Here is a 25,792-nt window from a genome sequence, read left to right on the forward strand (position 1 = left end):
ACTGCAAAAACCACCAGCTCTTTATTGATGGGAACACAAATCCAGATGGCCTTGTTGCTCTGCTGGACTACTGTGCTACTGTGAGGACAGCGAGAGCTCCCAGTATGACTTCCTTTAAGGATGGTTTAGGAATGGGAAAATGAGAATAAGTTTGGCTATTACTTTAGATCTATTGCCTGCTGTTGTAACTGCTGCTGCTTTTCATGCCCACACCACCAGCACTTAGACAAATGGGTGATAGACCTCTTGAGCTCTCTATTTAATCTGGCCTCGGTTTATTTGGAGGAGAGGCATTGTTTTTAAGGAGAAAATAGAAAGGCATGTAGGTTGCTTGAAAATAAAATTATTTAAACCTTAAAAAAATATGAAAAGAGCTCTGGAGATAGAGTGGTGATGGTTCCATGAGAACATGAAGGTACTTAATGCCAAGGAACTGTACACTTGGAAGTGGTTGAAAATAGTAAATTGTATGTCATTTGCACCTTACCACAATTTTTAGTTTTTAATTTTTTACCTTTTTTGGTCCTCCCCCTCTTTTATTTTTTTTTAGAGACAGCTTGAGAGTGCAAGGGGAGAGGGCCAGAAGAAGAGGGGGAGAGAGAAAATCCCAAGCAGGGTCCATGCTCATCATAAAACCCCAAGCAGGACTCCATCTCACCACCCTGAGATCATGACCGGAGCCAAAATCAAGAGTCAGAAGCCCAGTAAACTGAGCCACCCAGGTGCCCCCCTTTTTCTCTTTATTTAAAGTAGGCTACATGCCCAGAGTGGAGCCCAACACGGGGCCTGAAATCATGACCCAGAGATCAAGGCATGAGCTGAAATCAAGAGTAGGACACTTAACCGTCTGAGCTACCCAGGTGCCCCTATTTTTTTAGTTTTTTAAAAAAAGATTTTATTTTTAATCTCTATACCCAATGTGGGGCTTGAACTCACAACCCCAAGATCAAAAGTCACATGCTCCACCAACTGAGCCAGCCAAACGTCCCATCACATTTAAAACATTTTTTAAAAATGTTTTTTTAAAAAAACATTAAAGGGGCACCTGGGTGGCTCAGTGGGCTAAAGCCTCTGCCTTCAGCTCAGGTCATGATCTCAGGGTCCTGGGATCGAGCCCCACATTGGGCTCTCTGCTCAGCAGGGAGCCTGCTTTCTCCTCTCTCTCTCTGCCTGCCTCTCTACCTGCTTGTGATCTCTGTCTGTCAAATAAATAAATAAACATTTAAAAAAAAAAAACATTAAAAACCCAGGTCATTTATTTAACAGGGGCCACTTGATCACTTGTTCTCGTCCATTGTTAGTTTGGCTCAGTTTTGCTTTTCAGAAAAAGACTATCAGTCACGAGCAGGACGTCAAGGGGCTGGGACCTGGAAGAGCAGGTGACACAGATGACAGTCATGAGGAAGAGAGTTCACTGGGCTTTAGAATGTGCTTTGAGAAAGGCCCAATTTGGGGTTCCTGTCCTGAGCTGAGGGGACACCCCTGCAGGTCCTCCGTAGCAAGAGGAAAATGTGAAAACCCAACCCGTTGAGGAGCTGGTTTGTGAAGGAGAGGATATCTGCCTCTGGGAGGTGTTGTTGTTTGCCCTTTTACTGAGGGCCTCCTGGCCAGAGACCTCCCTCTGAGAGAGTAATAAAGCTACAGTTATGATGATCAATTAGGCTCCTGTGAGTCAGTGACATTGGCTTGTCCAGAAAACCTTCTCCCAGATCCCCCATCTCACAAGCCGGTGTAAAGGGCGGGGGGCCCTGACACCAAATCTCAAAGTCAAGAGTGGGTGTGAGGAAGGTAGAGCCACACCCGACTGGCCAGAGGGAGCCTCTCAGTCTAGTGCTTTCCTTAATTCAGCCAGCACCTCCTCCTCCACCTTCAGCCTTGGGAAAGAGAGGCATTTTGGTCACAAAAAGTAGCATTTTAAACCTCTCTCATTAATGAGGGAGACAGAATTGTTATACTAGTTGGGCAACACTCAAGAAGGAATACATTTCATTTCCATGCATCTCCAGCTTGAGTCCCAGGCTTAACAGATGCTATTTTTATCAAATACTTTCTATTCTGTGACATGCTTTACCAACTTTCTATTATTAGGCAAATCAGGAAAAGTCCACATTTGATTTCTCTTCCTTCTGGCTTCTCCCTCCTCATTTGCAAGATGGGTGGTTGTTTGGGCGGGGGCACTGTCCTTTCAATAGAAGGTAAATGACAGGGAAATGGCAGCCATCTGAAAACCCAACTTGATGCCAAAGCATCCTGGAAACTGGCCCTCCTTCCTTTGCAAATGACATCGCGTCCTGGCTTCACCCCATCCCAGATGGCACAGCTGATGGGACAGGGAAAAAAAAATACAGATTTTAGAGTATTTACAGCGTCATGTCTCCCTACCCCCACTTCCTGTGAAGGAGGGTTAGTCTTGGCAGGTTTTAGAGCCTCTCTTGTGTGGAATATAGGAAAATGCTGGAAGGGATTTTGAGTCACATGGTACTGTGCGTGGGGATGGCTTGATGAGTCCACTGAAGAAAAGGCAGGGAATTACCTGTGAGGGAAAGCAGAATAGATCAGAAGGTAAGGTGAAGGATAAAAGAGCTAAGAGCCAGAGATGGCATGAACCTGGGGCGGGGGTGGGGGGGGGTGGGATTTAAGAGATAAGTTAAGGGGGATTGTAGTAGTTGGTGGGCTGTCATAAGAAGGAATTGAGAGAGAGATGGGAGATTTTCCAGAAACATTGTTGGTGTTATGAATAGAACCCATCCTCCTGTTGGCATTTTTTAAAAAAAAAGATTTTATTTATTTATTTGACACAGATGCAGAGCACACGTAGGGGGAGCAGCAGGCAGAGGGAGAAGAGCAGACTCCTCTCTCAGCAGGGAACCTGGAGTGGGGTGGGGCTCAATCCCAGAACCTGGGGATCATGACCTGAGCAAAAGGCAGACACATAACAGACTGAGCCACCCAGACGCCCCTCCTATTGGCCTTTTTAAGAGATTTCAGTAAAGCTAAGGTTAATAGTGAAAGATGACCACCATTAACCTCCTTTCTCCCATCAACATGTACTATAGTTCAGGTATTTCGAAAGGGATTTGAACTGCAAATATGTCTTATTCGGTTTCCTGAGAGTTCAATTTTTTTTTTAGCCACCACTGAAAATTGTGATTTCACATTTTAAAAAGCCTGCATTTCCTGCTTCTTAAAAAAAAGGAAAAATCTGGCAACATAAGACTCCCGTTTCCATATGGCAAAAGAGGCTCATGCTCCCTGGTTAACCCAAGCGCCCAGCACTCATGTAAGGTGTGCAGATGCACATAAACCTGACTCGCTTCCTGTGTTTCTATTCCCTACCATCTGGTAACAGCAGACTATACCACTGGAGCCTGCTCTCCTGCTGAGCACAATGTCAGAGGTTGGACAAAATAAAAATAAAATCAACCTGAAGGGCATCAAAGAGTTAAAAAGGTAATGAAGATTTGCTAAACCAAGATCTAGGGAGAGATGGGAATTTAGAGGGGGCAAGCCCATCAACTGAGGCATCTCATCCCCTTGGGATATTTGCTGCTTCTGGAAGAGACAGCTGAGAAGGTGAGAGGCTAAGCAGCAGTGGAAGCAGTTTTGCATCCTAAGGGGACAAAAGTTGGAATCTAGGGCCCACCATAGGAGAGGGGGCCCTGAAACCCCCCATTTTAGGTGAGGGCCCTGATGGACTGCACCTTAAAACTGAAGAATAAGAAACAGACCACATTTTGCAGGGTCTCAGCTCAGCCACCAATGAGCTTCATTCTTCAAATTGGATTAAGGTGATCCTAGATGCCTAGTATTTCCAAGTGCCTAGCAGAAGCAAATGTAAATACTGGAGGAATAGTACACATTAAGGTTTCCTGTTACTTCTAAAGTTTTTCACACATAGTTGCTGCACACATGGAAATAACCAGGCACGTAAGGAACGAGACAATATAATGAGATTCAGGGAAAACAACTACAATAGAAACAATCTCAGAAAACTGTAGTTACTAGTGTTATCAGGCAGAGACTATGCAAAGGAGATAAAAGAGTAAAAATTCTGGCAGAGAACTAGAAACTTAAAAAAAAAGACAACAATGATTTGTACGTAATCATTCTACAGAAATGTAGAATTGAAAATTTAGTAACAAATAAATGAAACAAGATAGGATTGGGAGGGAGACATACCATAAATGACTCTTAATCTCACAAAACAAACTGAGGGCTGCTGGGGGGAGGAGGGTTGGGGGAAAAGGGGTTGGGTTATGGACATTGGGGAGGGTATGTGCTATGGTGAGTGCTATGGTGAGGTATTCACATACCTCTACCCCGGGGGATAAAAATATATTATATGTTTATTAAAAATTAAAAAGAAAAAAAATACATAGTAACAAAAGTAAAGAGCTCAGTAGATGAGTTTACCAGCTGCCTAGCCATGGTTAAAGGGAGAATTAATGAACTGGGCAGTAGGGTAGAAGGAAACATCAGAATGAAAAATGAAGACAAAAGAATGAAAAATGCTGTCAGGGAATAAGAGATAGGGAAGATAAAATGAAGACTGAAGTTCTAGAATAAGAGCTACAATAAGACAGCAGCAATATTTGAAGAGAAAAATAGTTGAGAAATGGTCAAAATTGACCAAGAATATCACAGATTCCAGAAGCCCTGGGAACCCCAAACATGATTAATAAAAAGAAAGCCACATGTAGGTACATCACATTAAATAGATGAAAATCAAAGACAAAGAGAAAATAAAAATAAAAGAGCTAACATTACTTGAAGAAAGAAAGAAAGAAAGAACCACTAGCTTACTTCTTGGCAAAAACAACAGTAGCTAGAAATTAGTAGAATTTAAGTATCTTTAAAGTGTTTAGAGAAAACTTAGAATTCCACACCCCATGAAAGCAGCCTGTGATAATAAAAGTGAAATTAAGACATTTTCAGGATTCCATACTGGCAGTGTTCTTTAAGCAGAAGGAAGATGGTTTTACATGACAGTTATAGATATAAGAAGAAATGAAGAACAATGCAAAGGCTAATTTGAAGAATCCAAATGAATTAGACTATATAAAATAACATAACAATATCCACTGGGGGTTTAAATTTTTAAAATATATGACAAGTATGTGTAAGTCAGAAGGAAGGGGTGAATGAAATTAAAATGGTCTGTGATCCTTGTATTACTGTGGAAGAAGATAAAAATTCCAATTAACTTTAGACTTGATAAGTCAAAGATACATATTGTTATCTAGAATAACCTCTAAAAGAGTAGTAAAATAAGTGTATCACTTCCAAGGTAATAGAGGAAAAATATAGAATATTCGACCACACCAAACAAGCAAGAGAGGACAAAAAGAACATAGGACATGTGGGACAAATAAAAGCACTTAATAAGATGGCAGATTTAAATCTAAATATATCAGTAATTACATCAAACATTAGTGAACAAAATACTTCAGTTAAAAGTGAAAGAGTAGGGGCGCCTGGGTGGCTCAGTGGGTTAAGCCGCTGCCTTCGGCTCAGGTCATGAGCTCAGGGTCCTGGGATCTAGTCCCGCATTGGGCTCTGTGCTCAGCAGGGAGCCTGCTTCCTCCTCTCTCTCTCTCTGCCGACCTCCCTGCTTCTTGTGATCTCTCTCTGTTGAATAAATAATAAAATCTTTAAAAAAAAAAAAGTGAAAGAGTATTGAACTGGATAAAAAAAATCTACATACTATAAGAAACACTATAATTTTTTAAATGTCGAAAGGGTGAAAGATAGGTAAATATTAACCAAAACTATATTAATATTAACAGTATATGTTAATATCAACTTATATTTTAAGGCAAAAATCAATACTACAGCTAAAAAAGACACATTAAAATAAAAAATTCAATTCACAAGGAAGACACAGTGATTATAAAACTTATAAACATTTTGTAGTTTTAAAAATATGAAGCCAAGGAGACTCTGGGTGGCTCAGTTGTTAAGCATCTGACTCTTGATTTTGGTGCAGGTCATGACCTCAGGGTCATCAGATGGAGCCCTGCCTTGGGCTCTGTGCTCAGCAGAGAGTCTGCTTGAGATTCTCTCTCCCTCTCACTCTACCCCTCCCCCTGCTTATTCTCTCTCTCTCTAATACATAATTTTTTTTTTAATAAACGTGAAGCTAAGATTGATAAAACCACAGGATGAAGTGAGCAGATAATGGGTAAGGATACAGATTATTTGAATATGATCAGTAAATTACTTAATGGATATATACAGAATGTCGCACCCAACAATTAAAGAATTCGGGTTCCTCAATAATGTATAATTCTCAATCTTCCAAGAAAAAAATAGGATTGAAATTCTCCATCTCATTTTATTTTAGGTGTGGCCATAAGACTAATTTTGGCCAATGAAATACGAGCAGAGGTAGCTTCTAGATGCTGGTGTATTACTAAACATATGTCCTTTTCCCTTCCTGAAAGTGGTGGTCTGGAGTTCCTTGACCTCCTTGAGCGCTGGGTCCTTGGTTAAGGGTGATACAGAGCAGAGCTCCCCAGACAACCTAGAAAGAGACAGGTTGATGTTCATGAATGAGAAATAAATCTTTTTTATTTTAAGTCACTGGCACTTGGGGTTAATTACAATGACAATATAACCTAGTCTATCCTGTCCTAATACAGGTATAAAAAGAAGAGGACTGTTTTTCAGGCACAGAGGTGAGCTTATCTTGAAGAAGTATGGTATGATGGATTCCCAGGAATCCACTATGCCTGAAGCTCCAGGGAGATGGGTTGGGGACAAGGCTGGTAAGGGAGAGCAGCTCCTAAGAAGAGCCCTAAGTAGACTGGCTGGAGGCAAGTTTGGAAGGGCTTTGGATTTAACAGTAAAGAATGGATACTGTCCTGGAAGTTGAAGGATCTCCAGAAGTTGGTGACTGGCTGAATATTGCTAGTAATGAACATGATAAGCCAGAGGGAATCTAACTGATGTGAAAGGAGGAAATCAGGTGGAGGGCTATTCTCCGTGAACATGTTCCAGGGTTATTTTTCCACTTCTTAGAGGTAGTCGTTATTAGCATTTGGTGACAATTTCTCCAGTCCTTGCACACACACGCAAACACACACATAAACCAATTAAAAAAAAAAAATCCACATCAATTATACTCTACCTGCTATTCCAATTTTTTTTTCCAGTTAACAATATCCTCATGGTTATTCTGTGTCATCTTGTTTCTTTCCTTTTGATAGGATGCTACAGTATGGCTGGGTCAGAATTCTGTAACCATTCTCCCTTTGACAGATACTTAGGTTGTTCCACTGTTACAAAAAATGCCTCAGTGACCACCTTGCTAATAATGTCCATCCCTTGCTCTGTCCTCTTTCTACACACAGGAAGAGCAATTTTGACACTATTTGGATGATGACAATTTTAGGCTGGGTCACAGGAACACAACCAGGCTGGCCATTTGAGGTGAAAATTTTGGTTAAGGGGTACCTGACATGCCTCAAATACACCCAGAATAGGGTCGCAAGCATAGTAAGCCCTCCAGTATTTGTTGAATGAATGAACAAAGGAATCCACATCCACTGCAGACAAGTTTCTGGACCGGTTTGTCCCATCCCCACCTATAGCAGAGTTTCTCAACCTCAGCACTAGTGACTCAGAGGGCTGCCTACTTTGTTGTGGGGGCTGTCGTGTATATTGTAGAATATTTAGTAGCACCCCTGGTCTCTACCCTCTAGATGCCACTAGCACCACCCTGGCTGCAGCAACCAACTCTGTCTTGGAGAAATCGCCAAATGTCTGCTGGGGAAAAAAACCCCTCCCAGTTGAGAACCACTGCTTTTTAACATGGGTTGTACTTGTGTAAATGCAAAGGTCCTTCCTCAAAACAACCTACTCTATAAAGGTCGATCCTCCTTCTCCCAATCCTACCATACTTACCAGGGCCCTTCCTCCTGGGTTCTCAGAGTCCTTTCATAGAGAATCTACATTGTTCTCTCTCTCTCTCTCTCTCTAAAGATTTTATTTACTTGACAGAGAGAGACACAGCAAGAGAGGGAACACAAGCAGGGAAGAGAAAGAGAGAGCAGGCTTCCCACGGAGCAGAGAGCCCGATGCGGGTCTCCATCCCAGGACCCTGGGATCATGACTTGAGCTGAAGGCAGACGCTTAATGACTGAGTCACCCAGGTGCCCCAAGTCTATATTGTTCTTCGTTCAGATGTCATTTCCTTAGGGCCACCTTCCCTGATACCTCCTTCATGAAATGGGTCGATCCTCCTTATTTTTTGTCAGTTTCTATTCTACATTCTCTAATCACCAAATGCCCCTCCTTAGTAGTTCTTACAAAGTTGAATTTTAGAGTTAGTTGAGTCATTTTTAAATTAAGCTGTTTAGAGGTAGCTCCTTAGAGGTAGCCATGCATAAGAATCTGGCATGTTAACATGTCAGTTTTTGTTCATAATTTTTCCAGTTAGTGCCAGAAACAATGCCTGACATACAGTAGGTGCTCAATTCTGTTGGATGGACAGAAAACATCCAGTCAACCATGGCCAACTCAGGGTACAACAATCTTTGACCTGTCGTGTTCTTGCGCCTTCTGAAAAAGTTCTAAGAAATGATGTTACCTATAGCTACATTTTAAAGTTGATACGTTACATGTTCATCATTAGGTTCATTTGGCTTCAAGATAATACCTTCCAGCATAATTGGAAATGAAATATTAAGCTGTGACATCATTCTTTAAAGATACCTCTTAATCTGTTATTTCTAATATTCCCTAATATTTCTAATATTCCCTTACCTTCACAGTGCTTTCCTTCAAAATCAAGGAAGAAACAAGTTTTGTTACATAAAAAAAAAAATGCCTTAATTAATCATGAAAGCAAGCTAAATTAAATTAGTAAAGGAAGTTTCCAGCTTGGGGAACCTGGACCTGGAGATTCTTATATTTGGAGCAACAGTCCCTTAATAAGGTTTGTGGAGTGCGGGGTATGTTTTCCAGTAAAGAAAGGATTATTACCAACACAAACACTTTCTCAGGCAAATCAGTTTTAGGAAAGCGTGCCTAGAGAAACTGAGGATCTGGAAGCCAATTCTCTAGAAACAATCTTGGTGCCCCCTTGTGAAATTTTCACTACCATCCTGGGAGTAATGCAGCGTAGTGGCCGGCCGGGGGCAGTGTTGGACAAGCTGATGGGCTCCATCTCTGGCCCTCCCTGCTCAGGGGAGCTGAGAGAAAAGGCCGGTTCCATCTGGATGCAGTCGGGAGCCACTGCAGGGGCGGCCCAGCCCAGTCCTCTCTGATGTGCACATGTCTGATGTGCACATGTTCACACTGTGAATTATTCATAGGAGACCGGCCCAGGAGAATAGAGGCTAGAGACTCTCCATCCTATATCTAGAATCAGGGCCGGGGACTTGTAAACAGATGAAAACCTCTTTGTCTCTCTGCTTCAAGAACTGTGTTTCGGAAAGAAATGGAGGAGTGAAGTCATGGGTCTGAATCAACTGTGAAGATTTTTTAATTTTCCTCTTAGGAAATGAAAACAATATTGAAATCTCAGTCATTTATAGCTCAGCAGACAGTAAGCCAAGTGGCCAGAAACTCCTGCTCTGGAATGAGACAGAGGAGGGCCTGGCTCTCTCCTCGGCAAGCCCACTCTCCCAGACTCTGCTTCTCGGGCTGTCCCATTGGAACCACAATCCCTTCCACAGAGGTTCTCCGTGAGGAGAAATGAGCCAGCGGCAGGGAGGGCTCAGCATATGAATGGCATGTAACAAGAGCTTAATAAGTAACACTGACGATGGTGAAGAGGATGATACAGCATTTGTCAGGCATGAGTGTTCCAAAACTTTCCATTCATGTCCGAAGAGGAAAAATCAGAGGTGAAAAATCAAGCCACTAAAAGGCTTCAGGATTCATAAGCCTCAGGGTTAGAAGCAGAAACAGCTGGATTCGGGGAGCAGGAAATCAGGGCTTCAATGTTACAGGCCCGCTCTGTTCCTGCACCTTGCCCCTGAGTGCCTCCCAGGCCTGAAGTTTCCACCCTGGGACCGATCAGAGGGTCTCTATGTCTAACATAGCGTGTATGTGCCGGCCATTTCTTCGCTGACTATATGACAGGTCCACCAGCCCGAGACAGAAAAGTACTGGCATTGCTCATTATTTGCATCCTCAGAGGGTAGGGGTAAACTAATTGACCTAAAGTTAGTAAGTGGGACTAATTGCTGGGATGTACGAAAAGTCAGGACCGAAGCAAGACCCCCAGAGTTCTGCCTTATAACAGGGAAAGGTGATGGGGAGTAGTTCAGAGGGAGGCATGGAGACATGTTGGGTAAGATATCGGTCCTTTCACCTGGCAGCTGTCCAGCCCCCAAATAGCTTTTGTGTTCAGTCCAAAAATAAGATCACATGAGAGGGGAGAAATAAATACGCAAGTGCTCGTCCTTGGGCTTTCTGCGGGTACACCAGCATCAGCCGCACTGGTGGGGGCCTGGAGAGCGTGACCTCCCAGCACCCCAGGCTGCCTCTCTCTTTGAGCTCTCCCAGGCTGGGAAAACAACCTGTATCAGGGTGGGTGTGGTGTGTGCTTTGCACTCACCCCTTCTCTTAGGACTCCCTGGCACTCCATTCACACCAGAGAGGGAACAGGAAAGAGACGAGGAGCAAGCCGAACCAACAGCCTCAACTTCAGCGGAATGAGGGCACGGCCTCCTTTTGGTGAAGGACACTCCCTTGTGATGGAGAATGGGAACTCCCTTCCTCCCGCAGCCGCCTGCCTGCAGCGCTCCTTCTAACTCCATGCGGACACTGTAGGCTGCTGCAGCTGCGTCACCCAGGAAAGAAAGTGCTTCAGAGCCCAAGCAAAGAGGTGAGTGCATCCCCTTCTCCGAGGGGCTCCTTACTACAAGACGTTCTGCTTGGCTTCCTGCTCCTAACAGCACGAATGCTCTCCCCTGCCCTGCTTTTGCCCCTTCTCCCTGACCTGGGACCCCTGCAGGCTGCAGTCTCCATGATGGATGCTAGCTTCAAATACCTGTACTTTCTTCTCTCCTTTAAGGCCAATTTGCTTCCAGAAAGAACTGGCTAGGTCTAGTTCTTAGCGGGGGAAGCAGGAAATGATTCCCACCAAGTGAATTATCTCTGCTGAGATCCAAGAAGATTTTTTCCAAGAAATCATTAGACAAATCCAATTATAGTAGAGTTAATGCTTAGTTTTAAAAAAGCCCTGCATGAAACAGGAAATAAAGGACATCAGCTCATTCCTTATTATTGGGCAAAAGGGAAAAAACACATAGGGGATGTGCAGAGCTTCCTCCCTCCTCACCCCTTCACATCTTGTCCTGACGTCTTAAACCCTGCGAAACAGACTTAACAGATCTAAGAACTCATTTCTTTGATTGAGAACAAGAGGAATAAAATGGAGGGTTTGGGGAGAATTGCTCTGTAGGCAGAGTCATAGGACGAAGAAGACAAATTTCGGAGAGTCTTGGTTTCCCTTCCCAAGCACATGACAGGTACCTGTGTACAGATGTCACTATCACTTGTACACGCCTAACACTAACCCTGTTACAGAACCCTCTCCTTGACTATAGACCACAGATATCTATGCTAATGTAGGTGGGAGCAAGATAACCACTCCAATGAATCAGGATGCTTTTAGTGACAGTAGACTGGAAGCCAGTTTGAAGAGACTTGAGCCAAAACAAGGACATTCGCTTCCTCTTGTAAGTAAAAAGGCTTTGGTGTGGCGGGATCCAGGTGCCCAGAAGATGGCATCCTGCCTCCGTCTCTCTCCACTTTGTGGCTCTGCAGCCCTGGGTCATTCCATCCCAGGAAGACTCACTGATGGCAGTGGTGACATGGCCACCAGCAGCTCCAGGCTGACACCCTTCTGGCACAGCCATCTTGGAACAACAGGCACTGCCCATTCCCGAGAGTCTAGAGTCTGAACCAGTGTGTGTACCGTGCCCATCCCCGCCAGGGGGTGTAGTCATCCCCGCCCCAAACCACATGGACTGAAACCAATGAAGGGCTGGGTCCCCAGAGATAACCAGGGTGCTAGTCCTAGGAGAGGGGGCTGGACACAGAATAGCCACAGTCAATGCTGGCCACTCTAGGTTGCTCTTTTTGTGATGGTCTGGATTAGGAGGTCAAGCTCCCTCAGGATAACTCCTCCTCCTCTCTTATAGTCCACAAAAATTAGTGACAGCAAATCTCATAATAAGGATAATTATTAGAAGTGACTAAAAGACCCCATGGCATTTCATTCCTAGAGTCCCCCACACCACGGGAAAGCAACTAGAAGGCTTGTTTCTGGCTCGGTCCCTGGAGAATTCACCACACCGAGACCAACTTAGGTCCACAACCCACCTGTGCGCACATGGGTTTCCCCTTTCCCCTCACACACCCTTGCTCACTTGTGTCTCCCTCTGCTCTGCTGATGTGAACCCATCTTCCCTTTCAAGGGCCAGCCACAGGGGCGCTTCTGGTGCCTTCCTGGGCCCGTCCAGCGTTTCTGCCATCTCCTACCCTGAATCTGGACAGCAATGACAGTCACTAGTACAATTTACTGTATCTTACTTTCTCTCCTGGCTTGACTTTTACATTCCTCGGGGGAATCAGATTTCATCTCTAGCTCTCTCTGTGGTAATCTGACACCTAGCCGGTGCCCAATTAAGTGACCAATAGAAATCTAGCCTCCCTGAATACCTGAGAGGCTGGATCGATTACTTGAAGTCCTACATTTTTATTTTAAAAGTAATATAATAAGTATAGCAGACACAGATTGAGTTTGAGCCTTGTGCTGCCTCATGGGCAACATCTCAGGAAACTCTCCCCATGACCCTATGAGACAAGTATTGCCATTATCCCCATTTGACATATGGGGAAACCGAGTCTCAGAGAACTGAGCCACTTGTCCCATATCATCCAGCTAGTAAGTGGTGACATGGGAGTTGGAACCCAGGCATGCCTGCCATCTCATTTCCTACTAAACTTGTCCCTGACATGCTTATCAGGGGAGCTTCCGGCTGCCTGATTTTAAAGACTGAGGAACACTGGTGGCTGGCCAAATGGCATGAGTCAGCTTAGATATTTTGGACCCATCCTCTGCCAACAGGGCTCCCAGTGTTTCCATGGGCAGGGTGGGGGGGTTCTTTATTAGACTGTACCCAGGGCTGAAGAGACACTCAGCTAAACCAAAACCAAAAAGAAAGTCAGGGGCAGATGGATTTCCCAAAACGAGTGATCTCTGGGGCTTTGTAGAGAGTGAGGGACCTTTTCTATTAAACTAAGGTAAAGTAGTCTTCCAGGAAATGTTAGCTGGCAAGTGGGCTTTAGAATTTAAGCTTGCCCTTCTGGCTGCCCATCGTTATGTAGATGACCCTGACATTTCTACCTTCAGAGGGTAGCTTGCAGGATTTGGAAAGCAACCACATTCTGATCTCGAAGAAAACCAAAATCTTGAGAAAATGTGAGTATTTTTGGTAATGTTTGTGCCTCGAGCATCTGGCCGCTGGCCTCTTGTCTGATGCTGTCACCTGTGGGCCCTGTGAGGCCCTTACTTTGAGGGTATGTGGTTTCCTTGATGAACCCTGACCTATTCCTATGGGTTAGCGTCTTCTCAAGAGCAGAGCCGCCATGACTCTTGTCATCAATCCTCACCAGGTCCGGTGGGAGGATCGGAGAGTGAGCTCTCTCACAGCTGAGGCACGAGAAGACTGAGTCAGGCCCCAGATAACACAGAGGCCAAGAAGGGCCCAGACTGGGCCTGGCAGAGCTCTGGGGTCTCAGCGACGAAGTCTGCTCACTTCTCAAGTTTGTTGTAGAAAACAGTTAAGAATCACAAAGGCCAAGTAAATTTCTCTGGCTGAATCTTTAAGAGAAAAACCACAGTTAGACCCATCAGAAATGAAACGATAGGTTCACACAAAAACTACACAGATCTGTACATGAAGGCTGATAGCAGCATTATTTGTCAAAGCCCAAACAGGGAAACAAGCCACACGGCCGCAAGCTGGGGAACTGATCCTCACAATGTGGCCTCTCCTGACAATGAAATACTACTCAGCAAGAACTAGGCATGAACTTCAAGGCACACACACTGTAACACCAATGAACCTCAAAGACATTGTGCTTTTGAAGGGAAAAAAGCCCACACCCTATGACTCCATTTCTATGAAATGGCCAGAACAGGCAATTCTGTGGAGACAGAAAGCAGACAAGTGGTTGCCTACGCCTGGCGGGAAGGGGGAATGGGGAGTGATTGGTACTAGGCATAGGGTTGCTTTTACGGGATGACAAAAATGTTCTAAAATTAGTGGTGATGGTTGCACAAGCATGTGAATACACTGAAACCATTTGACTGTTTACTTTAGATGGATGAACCGTACAGCATTTGAATTCTATCTCAGACTTTTTTCAAAACCAAAATCATGGCTAATGAAATAATGAACCCAGTGACAGGGCTTCACTGCAGGATGTGGGCTCACCCACGGGCTCTGATAAGCTCAGGTCATCTCCTGCAGAGCTCGGCCACAGGCCATCCTGACAATCCGAGGAGTAGGAACGTAGGTGGAAAAGATGGTATCCCTCAATTTCTCCACGAGACTCTAGGAGGAGGAGTTCTGACCCCCTCTTTCCCGTGTAGATTATTTACAATTTTATGCAATCGATCTCACTATTCTATTTTCACTTCTGGGTTTCAAGTCAGGGTTCAAAAAGCGTTCTCTGTTCTAAGATTACAAATCTTACAGAACTTAACTAATGTTTTCCTCTAAGGTTTGTCTTCTTCCATTTAAATACTCACCTGAGGATCCAGGTTGTTTTTGTTTGTTTTGCCAAATAGATAGCCAGTTATTAAATCAGGAGTTTTAAATTTGGAGTTACAATGGACTTGGGGTACCTTGTAATTTCCAGGAATTAAATATAAATAAAGTGAGTGTGTATGTGTGTATATGTATATGTGTTCATTTTGGGGGGAGGGGAGAGTTATAGATCTTGTCACATTCTCAGGGATTTTGTGACTCACAGAAAAACAAATGAACTCTCTACATTTTGAAGCCCGAGTCCAGATAGACAGTGCATGTACGTCCCAGTGCATGAGGCCAAATCCAAGGCAAGAGGACAATTATTGAACAACTACAGGGGAAGACTGAGCGATTACTTCTGCGGACAGTTCTCCATCACATGTCTAGGGAGCTTTGGACCACCTTTTGGTTTGACAGCAAACTGAGGCAGAGAACAAGAGTTGACTCTCACTGGCTCTCCCTGGGTCTGGAAAACTTTACATTTTATTCATCTGCTGACAAATCGGTGGAGCTAAATCATTTTAGCTGACAAAACTTGGGGCCCTCTTGTCACAAAGAATTTGAGGAGACTTATGGCTCTCAATATAAATAAATGATGAAGGGGAAATGCAACTGCCATGACAGAGAAGGTGGCAGACCCTTGTGTGTGTGTGTGTGTGTGTGTGTGTGTGTGTGTGTGTGTGTATTCATGTACTAAATATGTATGTGATGCCCCCTGTGTGCCAGGCATGGTCTAGACTGGGGTTCTCAAAGTGTGGTTCCCCACACCAGCAGTTTCACCATCACCTGGGTACTTGTTAGACATACAAATATCCAGGCCCATCCAGACCTGCTGAATTAGAAGCTTTGTCGGGCCCAGCAGTCTGCATCTGAGCAAACCCTCCCGATGATTCTGATGCACATCTACATTTCAGAACCACTGGTCTAGAGACACGTAGTTTGTAATGGTAGAAGGATAGATGAAACCCCTGCTTTCTTCATGCAATTGACATGGAGTGTGTGTAGTAGGGGAGAGAGGAAACAAACAAGTGAACAAATAACTGACTATGATAATGTTTCAATGGTAGTCAGGTCTACAAAGGTAAAGAAAGCAAGGGGATAGGAAGGACAGTGATGGGAGTTGATTTAGAGCCAGTGGCCAGGGAAGAGGCAATCTGAAATGAGATAAGAATAATAAGCAAGAGCTGGCCGTACAAAGAGGGGCAGACAATAAATGTGCACACATTAAGTAGAGGGAACAGCAGACGGAAAGGTTCTGAGGTAGGACTACGTTTGGCCTAGATGAATAGTACGACTGGAACACAGGGAGGAAGGAGTTCATAGGGGGTGGACCTAGGGAAGCAAGTGGTGGTAGCAAGCTTAGCTTTTGTTCTTAGAACAAGTCAAAGGTTGGGGCACCTGGGTGGCTCAGCGGGTTGAGCTGCTGCCTTCGACTCAGGTCATGATCTCAGGGTCCTGGGATCGAGTCCCGCATCCGGCTCTCTGCTCAGCAGGGAGCCTGCTTCCCTCTCTCTCTCTCTGCCTGCCTCTCCATCTACTTGTGATTTCTCTCTGTCAAATAAATAAATAAATAAAATCTTAGAAAAAAAATATTTAAAGAACAAGTCAAAGGCAACACACAGTTTAGAACAAACAGCGACATGATGTAATTTACCTTTTTAGCAGGATCCCTCTGGAATGAAATATAGAGGGTTAGAGTTCTAGAAGCAGGAAAATCAGCTAGGAGCATATTCCAATAACCCAGGTTGGTGCTTGGATGGATTAGACAAATGCAAAAATCTATTATTAAGGGGAAAACAAACAACAGTGCAGAACACTGTGCCTAGTAAACTGTTTTTGTGCACATACACATTCAGATGGATGAAACCAATTTTCCCCAAAGGTTCCAGGGGGGAAAAAAAAAAGTTAATGATGGTTATCTCTGGGGAGAGGAGATTAATGAGGGTCATTTTACAGCCCTCCATGTGTCATGCATTTTTGTCACATGTGTGAAGCATTAGTTTTACTTAAAGATAAAATATTTTATTTTTTTTAAGATTTTATTTATTTATTTGACAGAGATCATAAGTAGGCAGAGAGGTAGGCAGAGAGAAAGAGGAGGAAGCAGGCTCCCCGTGGAGCAGAAAGCCCAATGTGGGGCTCTATAGGATTATGACCTGAGCTGAAGGCAGAGGCTTTAACCCACTGAGCCACCCAGGCACCCCAAAGATAAAATATTTGAAAATAAAAATTGCAAAACTGAGATAAAGGAAAACATAGAATAGGTGATGGGTGATCAATATCAAAGAGAGGAAGCCCACCCCACGTGTATCAGAGTCCTTTCCAAGCACGGGCTCCTGAAGTCCCTGGAGAGGCAGGGCACCCATGGCCTGAGCTGTTCAGGTTACCATGGGATTGGATACTGCCCGTCTGAAAGCCACTAGCCCCTGTTCCTGTCCTGCGGCTCTGGTGATGTTTGTCGCTTTCAGATCTCCTCGGGCAACTAATACAATTTCCTGTGAATGTCTGCTGTATTTCTCTATGCCCTGTTTGCCAGATCACTCCCCCGACATCCTGGCATTTGGTTCACCATGAGGCCAGCATGCCCTTCATTTAATTGCATGATTTGGCATAAACAGAAGGAAATACTTTGCTAGGGGAGAGAGTACAATGCAGCATCTGATTTCTCCTGTCAGCTGATTAGGATTTGTCGTGTCCCAACAAGGTCAGATGAAATTAGAAAGAAAAGGCAGTGTGTCTGGTGTGTGTTTCAAATAACTGCATCATTTCTGTAAGCAGGATGAACGAAGGGGTAAGTTTTAAAGCAAGCCTCAAGATTCAAGGCACAAGAAACCACTGCTTCTAGGTTATGCCTGGAAAGGGACAGTATTTACTGGGGGGCATTTTGAATTCTGCTGATTCTGTCATGCTCTGGTTCTGCTGTCATGTTAGCAAAATTGACCAGGGATGTCTGATTACAGAGTACTGAGCACAGAATAAGTAAATGCACAGCAGTGCCACCTTCCACTTTTATCACCCTGCTATGGCCCTTGGAAGAGGTTTAGAGCCACTTCCTCTACCGGCAGCCGCTCAAGGGCTCCACTATGAGTCAATCTCTTAGGATACAGAAGGAAAAAAAAATCTCACCTCCGCAACCAGCCAAAACATTTTAGGTGTGGATGACTCTGGCCATGGCCACACCTCTGTGGATAAAAACCTACCAGGTTTCTCCCAGGGTTTCTGTTGGTCCTGCAAACCTGCTGTGTTCTTCTTTTCCCAGACCCACCCTCGGCACTGCTAGGAGGCCCGCACACAGGTTGTAGCCATTGTAGAAATGGCTTTAAAAGTGGTCTGGGAGCTTTGGGGGAAGAGATGGGTTCTATTACATGGTCTGTAGAGGAGCCAGCGTCTTGTGGATGCTTAATAAGCAGCCCTACCAGCTATTATTTGCGTGGACTATTTCCTGGCCCAGAGCTCGAGGGCTATGCTGAGGCCAGACTTCCCGGCGAGGCAACCCCCGAGTCCCTTCCCATACTAAATAACAGGTCAGAAAGCATTAACTTCATCATGTCTCCTGAGTCAAAACATCCGAATGTATATTATTTTAAAAGATGAATCAAGATGCTTGATGCGCAAGTTGAAGTGAATGTGGAATTTGGGGGATATTAAGGTGACATTCTTGAAAATTTGATATTGAGGGACATTCTATTATAGTAAATACTTTAAGGAACAGAGGATTCATTATTTCCCCACAGTTGGACAGTATCCTTGCCGAGTACCAGATATGCAGTAAAGAAATTAGTTTGTATCAATAGCTAGGGATTATATTTGCCTAAAAGCTATGTAGGGTTTTGTTTTGTTTTGTTTTGAACAGCATTTCACAACTAGATGTAATGGAAAAACAAAACTAAAATAGTGACTTACACATGCGTTACCGGTTTTCAAGGTGCTTTCACGCACTTGGGCATACTGGATCTCACGATATGGCTGTGGGCTTGCTGGGAAGATGTGGGTAGCAGAGTCTCATTAATCTCCTGTGTGAAGGAGGGACAGGGGAGCCCCAGGAGTTGAGCTGCCCAGGAAGGGCCAACCATGCCGTGTAGGCAGGACCCTGAGCTAGGGACACTTGTTTTTAGTCACAGCGAGGGTTTTTGTTAGTGGTACAGACTCTGAGCTGCCTCTCTGTCCTCAAAATTTTTGGTCTGCTATTTAATGGGCTTAATTTCCTAACTGAGTGTTCTTTAATCTTAAAATCCATCATCCCACATGCTGGAAAGTTAACATGCACACTGGGTGCAGCATACTACTTCTTCAGTATTGAGAAGATGACTGTCTGCAATATTGTTATCTCTCTGGGCTTCAGAAGGCCCTTCGGCAATAAGCAGATCCTCAGGAAGATTATTATTTTGAAAAGCAAACTATGAGTGCCTATGAGTATGTAGACATGGCAGTTCACGGAGGTTCCAGTGAGTAAGATTTGGGGAAATCAACTTTTTCTGTACTTTTCAAGCCCCTTTCAGGAGAGCTGCGGCTCATCCATGGATGGACTTAAGTGATGTTTGTGCTTCTAGGGTCTCTGTCTCAGAGGATGAGCTTCTCTCTGGACTCATCCCCTCAGAAGGCACAAAAATGGCTCCCCGGATGCTACCACAGAACGCGTTAGATGCTACACGATGCGCCTGGAGAACAGACTCCTGCCTCCACCTTCCAAGGGGAAGTGGAGAACAGAGAGCCTATTTCTAGTTCTCACAGGTCAATCTGTACCTGTCTGTCTGAATCATCAGGTGGGTAGGCTTAGACAAACACACACACACACACACACACACACACACACACATACTCAAATACCTACCTAAGGAGGAGGGACTCTTCATCAATTATAGGAAACTATTAATCATGTTTCCATTTAGTCTCTTCAAAGATACCTCCTGATGGGTATCCTCTCAATCCAATTTCCAGCTTCACTCCCTACCTTCTAGCCAAAGAGCTTTTTGTACACTCAGCTTCCTCCCTTCCTCATCCTGTCCTGGCCAGTGGCATAAAGATGATGCCCGAGGTCCTTTAATGAAATCCCCACACCGGGAGCTGGGCTTACCTGAGGCTTCACTTTCCTAGCTCAGCAGTGACGGGCTCGACCACGGGTAAGGAATAACAGAAATGCTCACTCTGCAGCCCCTTCCAGCCCTAGCATCGATGGCCGTTGCTTTGAATGGCTTTGCAACATGCCCTCTTTAAGGCTTGGCTCTAGGAATGGCACAGACAGACAGACAGACACACACACACACACTCTGCCACACACAGACACTTACACCCTGTGCAGGGATGCCAGATGACAGAACAGAAAAGGACTCTTTCATCCAGTAGCCTTCTGATTCCAGAGGAGCCTCTCTGAGCCACGACCTGCTGTTTCCCTGGCGACTGAGACTTCCAAATAAACAGGATTCTGCTCAGACAGGCCAGTAGTCCATTCAGCTCAGCCATTTGCCCCAAGACAAACCACGCTAGAATAACACCCAGGACAGTTGCTGCTGCCATCTGCTGTCTCTGCCCCCCTTCTCTGCCGGCCAATAGCTCTGCATTCCTGGGCCTGCTGCTGGCTGTCCGTGTTGGGGGCACGTAGAGCTTTGTGTGTGTCCCTATGGGTGGGGTCCGTGTGGGCTGTTGTCTGAAGGCGGGTCCCCTCTGCTGATCAATGAGGCCAGAGAGAGATCCGGAGGCTGCCATTCTCGGCACCCCCAGCCAGCCCCCCTGCTTCCCACATAGGCCTGCAGGACTGGTAGCCGGCTCTGTGGCATGGTGTCTGGAGGCGGACCAGCACCCTGATGTGCATGCCACGGCCCGTCCCCTCTCCCCACACAGAGCTGCAGCAGCCGAGCAGTCCAGAGAGCCAGCGTGCGGGCTGCTCCGGGAAGCCGCGACGGCACAGCGACCGCGACAGAGAGCGGGCGACAACCTGCGGATTCCCCTTCCTCTTGGAGAGAGAGGCGCAGTCTCAGCCTGCAAGTTTTTCAGGTAAGACTCTGAGAGTCTGTTCTAGGAAACAAAGAGCAGCTTATATGCAGAGCTGAGTGTGTGTGTGTGTGTGTGTGTGTGTGTGTGTATCTAAGTGCAAGGACAACAATGACACAGAAAGGGGGAAAAAATCGGGGAAAGTGAAGGCAGTAGGATCTTTGAAGCTGATCCTACTGGAAGCAGCTCTCCCGCACGGAACACCCAGAAGCTCCCCTCTGGCTGGACTGAAGCCGGGCTGCAGACTGCTCTGGGGGAAGGGCTTGCTGGTGGCACAGGCAGGTAAAAATAGCACCTAGAGTTTAGACACCGTAAAAATAATCGTGCCCCATGCTGCCCAGCACCTTCCTTCCTCCAGGCTGCTGGGCTGGTGAGGACTGGAGGGGACAGAATGTTCTCATTTACCAAAGTGCTGGATGTGGCCCTTTATTTCAGCAGAAGCCAAAATCTGTGGCTTTAGTAAGTCTGGCTGGCACACTCACCCCCTTGGGGAGCCTGGACATTCAGCTGCCTCAGGAAGTCTGTTCACTGGCTGGGCACCTCAGGTTTTGTCAGCATTTTGGTAGGAAAGTCAGGCTGCAATATAGGATTAGCTGAATGGGAGAGGACAGGCTGGTATTCTGATGGCCCTTCCAGCCGCCTGGATTATTCCTTACCTTCTTCTGATCTTCTTTGAAAATCATATCCTCCTCTCTGTAGCCCTGCAGACAGACACCCAAAGAGAACGTACGCGAATGGCTAGCCACACCCACATCACGATTCCATGCCCAAAGTGTGCAAGGCTTTTAGAGAGGAGCACTTGATTAATTCAGACTTCCAGGTCTGGGACAGAATTCAGGCATTCAATCAAGCACCCATTTTTTCAGAGATCCCAGAGGAACCCACCTTATCTGGGTACCAGGTCCAAGCACTCCCTCTGTGACTTGGCAGAATGTAAACACTCTGTGCTTTCTCCTGCTGTTTCAATCCACCCCCACTTCTCTGCATTCTTTTCTGCTTGGGCACTTTCCCTTTCATTCCCCACAGGGATTGATTGTTTATGATTTAGCTCTGTGCACACCAGTGGGAAGGCAAGCATCTGGCAGAGGACAAACCAGGTACTGCGTGGGGCTGAGCCAGCCTGATGGGGGCAAAGGGTTGAAAAGAAACGAGCCTGGCTTTGCAAAGTGGTGTCCAGGGAAGTGTCGGCCGGCGGGGTACTGGGGCTGTCTGGGTGAATGAGTGTGGATTTTGGTGGAGCCTGTGATTCACAGTCACAAATTCCCTTTTCCTTTGTTTTCTTTGTGTTGGTCATTGAGGGCTTCTGAGGAAAGTCCCCTTTTGAGATTGTATATCTGAAGGCAAGATCATCTAATTGCTGCCAGGGCCACCGGTGAACACTGGAGACTCACTTCTGTTGACCCTGCCTTTTTTAGTATGAGTAAATGGATCTGCAAATGAGGTGCTTAATCAAGAGCGAAGTTAATGCATAAACAATTAAGGGAGGAAACACAGAGCTTCTTGTAAGCTGCCTCCCAAAACTAGTGTGCGGTCATACACAGATGGCTCGCCTGGTTGCAAAAAGGACCCAAGGAGGCACTATCTGCTTCTTTCGGTGGTGTGACATCACAGGCGGGGAGTATCAGTGGTGATGACTGTATTTGTTGTGGTGACGGTAGATGGACGTCACACGCTCGCCCGCCCTTAGTACAGGGATGCCTGATCCCAGGACAGAGGGGCTGCTCGCGGACTCTGCTGATAGGTGTTCACTGGACCCTGAGTCAACCTCGGAGGGTCAGGGTACTACCAGGCCTGCTGTGCCAGCTTCTGGGAAGCAGAGATGGTGCACAGTGGAAGTCATGCCCCTTGTACTTCATCAAATAGGTGTGGCTTGGCTAATGCAATACTCCTTCATTTAAGCTACTAGAAAAATAATCTGCGGTCATTTGTTAGGTAAACTTAACACCCACACATGACACAAATTACAGGCAAGTGAGGTTTTTTTTTTTTTTCCTTAAAAAAGGATCTGCTGATCAACCAATGTTCATGGGGTACTCCCAAGGTGTCCCATCTCAAGGTACCACTGGATCAAGCCCACTCAACCACAGAGAAGGGAGGACACCTACCTGGGTGGGCAGCTAATGGAGGATGGGCCTGGACTGACAGGATGTCCAACTCAGCTGGGAGGCAGAATCCAAGGTATGAGGACAAGGGCGAACATCTAGGTCAGTGGCCTTGAGGGAGAAAAGAGGGAGGAAGGGAACAGCAATGGTCTGATTCTTAAATATCACTACTTAAGAGAGGCAGCCTAACATAGTGGCCAAGTGCATAGATTCTGCTGCTGAGCTTCCTGGGGTTCAAGTTCAGACATGCCATGGCCTTGGGCCTCAGTTTCGTCATCTGTAAGATGGGATAATAAGCTCCCATCCTTGTTGGTGAAAGGATCAAATGAATCATGCTCTTAGCACAGTGCCTGGCTTATAGTGAGTACTATGTGAGTATCTGCTATTGTTACTACTGAATGGCAGGTCTGAAAAGGCTGTCCCAAGCCCATTTGTTCCCAAGTCCAAAGTGACACTCTGTGAGTGAGCAACAGGGCCACCTTTGGGACAGCATGGAGGTACTCTGGCTCTGGCGTGGAGTTCTACTAGCATCTCAGAGCATTCAGAAATTGAAGGGCTTCTGTGCTGGTTGCTAGTGTTTTCCTAAGCCCCTACTGTGTTTTAGGCACTCTGCCTGGCTTTTGCACAGTTGCTCCAGACCACCTCTCTGACTTTGTCCAGGAATGCTGGCGAGGACGGCAGGGGTGAGGGGCATGCTTGCCTTACACCAGGGCTGTGTAGATGTAAGTGGTCCTTTGGACAAGACTCATCTCTGTCTCTTCAGGATCTGTGGTTTGCAAACTTTCACATGCATAAGAATCACAGGGGAGCTTGTTTAAAAGATCAGGTACCCAGGTCCTGCCCACAGAGGTCCTGATTTAGACAGGCCGCTGAGGGTCCCAGGATTCTGCATTTCCTGGGTGGGGCCCATGTGATTCTGACTTTGGTCCACAGGCCACAGCTGCAGTCTGATCAGGGCTCTTACTGTGAATGAGAACACAAGAGTCATTTGGCCTCAGTGACCATCAGCCTCTTCCTTGTAATCACCTTCTCCCCAAATGACCATTTTCCTGGGACCTGCCCCTCACTGGCAGTAAGGTCGATGACGCCATACCCACTGCACCCTGAGTTACTCTGTGCCTGACACAGTGGCAAACCCTTCATGCTCGTCCCTCCATCAGTCTTCGGAGCCGTCCTATCAGTTAACTGCACTCACTACCCACCTGTTATAAAGGAGGGGCAAGTCACCACTGCTAGTAAGCGACTGATCTGGGTGTGAACGTAGGATGAGCCCATAACCAGAGCAGCAGCAGGAAACCTCTGGGCCAGGCAACAACTGGGGTTTTAGCTGCTTGTCAGTTCAGCCTTTCCCTTTTCATTCTTGGGGGTCTTTCTCTGGTTCACAATCCTCTCTTGTCCACTTCTGTTCCCAGGCTCCCACATAACTTCCTCAGAAGATGTGTCCCTGTGCTTCCTTACCTTTTTCTCCTTTGTAAATCAAAAAGGATCGGGGCAGTGGACAGGTGGAAGGCAGGCGTTATGCTCTGAATTGTGTCCTCTATTTAAATGCGTATGCTGAAATACTAACCCCCAGAATATCAGAACGTGACCTAATCTGGATCCGCCTTTACAGAGGAAATCAATCCAAATGACTTCATTAGGGTGGGCCCTAACCCAGTGTGACTGACATTCTTATAAATGGGGAAACTGGGACACAGAGACAGATCTAGAGGGACGATGACATGAAGACACAGGCAAAAGAGGGCATCTCCAAGTCAGGGACAGAGGCCTGGAATGGATCCCTCCCTCCCAGACTCAGAAAGAGCCAGCTGCCATCTAGAAGACAGAGAGAGCCCTGGAACAGCTCTTTCCCTTGCCGCTCTCCCAAGGAACCAGCCCTGCCGATACCTTGGTTTTGGACTTCCAGCCCCCTGAACTGCGAGGCAATGTTCTTGAGCCATGGTCAGGGTACTTGCCCTAGCAGACTAGTACAGTGGGAACCTACATTCTTCCCGCAGCCCCTGAGATTGGGGTGATCTAGTTTGAGGCTACCACATTACAGCAAGCTACGACAACATTCTCTTTTAACTCACGACTATTCTTCTGTTGTCCATGACTGTTCTTCAACACTGTTCATGGGAGTCATAGGCAGGTCCAGGTCCCCGGAAGGAAGAAGGAATGAATAGCAAGGATGAGGAGGGAAGCGGGAAGGGAAAGTAAAGAAACAAAGAGGCAGGAAGAGGAAAAGGAGAGAAAATGGAGACTGGGATGGGGGATACTTGAGGGTCATTCATGCCCATGACAAGTCCATTCTGCCCCACTGTGGGACGCCACCTGTGTGCCGGGAAGCATGTTGAACACTGGGGTAGAACGGAGCCTGGAATGGATGGTCCCTACCTTCAGGAAAGCTGGAGGTCAGATAGGGATACAGACCTCAAGCACGCAGTACTTCTGAGTGTCTCAGGAAAACAAATGCACTACTTGACCCAGTCAGGGGGTCTGGAAAAGCTTTGGTGAGTTCATGATGCCTGGTTTGAGAAGTAAGGGACTGGCAAGGGACCCCTGGGTGAGGGATGAGTGTTTCAGATGGAGGGAAGAGTACTGCCAACGTCACCTGGGATGAGGAAGTGTGGCATTGCCAAGGAATGGAGGAAAGGCCAGTGTGGCTGGAATGCAAGGAATGAGAAAGAGGAGACAGCCAGAGTTCAAGGCCCAGGAGGGGTTTGGGTCTGGACAATAGCAGCCATGCTGACAATTTAGGTTCTTCAAACGAGAACCACAGAAGGCCAGAGAAGGAAGTGATCCTATATAGGGAAAACTCCTTTCAACAAAGGGAATGCTGGGATGGAAATGCCGATGGTGTGGTTTGGCAATGGGTCCACCCTGAAGCCAGACATCAGGTTTTCTGAGCTCCCAGACTTGGGGTTGGCTGCACTGCCTCTAGGG

The 25,792-nt window shown here is 46.0% G+C and overlaps 2 protein-coding genes across 5 annotated transcripts in view; one reads left to right on the forward strand and one right to left on the reverse strand.

The window, feature by feature from the left end:
- Positions 1-25,792, reverse strand: part of LOC309862014 (uncharacterized protein) — a 368,153-nt gene that overhangs the window by 11,420 nt on the left and 330,941 nt on the right. For both annotated transcript variants that reach the window (XR_014310279.1, XR_014310280.1), the window contains one exon: positions 22,871-22,978. The gene's annotated coding sequence lies outside the window, so the exon portion shown is untranslated. The remainder of the gene's footprint in view (positions 1-22,870; positions 22,979-25,792) is intronic.
- The window catches only part of FGF1 (fibroblast growth factor 1), a 99,034-nt gene continuing 83,645 nt past the window's right edge, over positions 10,404-25,792 (forward strand). The window contains exons 1-2 of one of the 3 annotated variants that reach the window (XM_082725308.1): positions 10,404-10,837; positions 20,616-20,768. The gene's annotated coding sequence lies outside the window, so the exon portion shown is untranslated. Of the gene's footprint in view, positions 10,838-20,310; positions 20,769-22,853; positions 22,944-25,792 lie in introns of those variants that run through there. The other 2 variants (XM_082725309.1, XM_082725310.1) reach the window with 2 other exon arrangements.

This window comes from Mustela nivalis (assembly GCF_964662115.1).
Source record: "Mustela nivalis genome assembly, chromosome: 3".
Lineage (NCBI taxonomy): Eukaryota > Metazoa > Chordata > Mammalia > Carnivora > Mustelidae > Mustela > Mustela nivalis.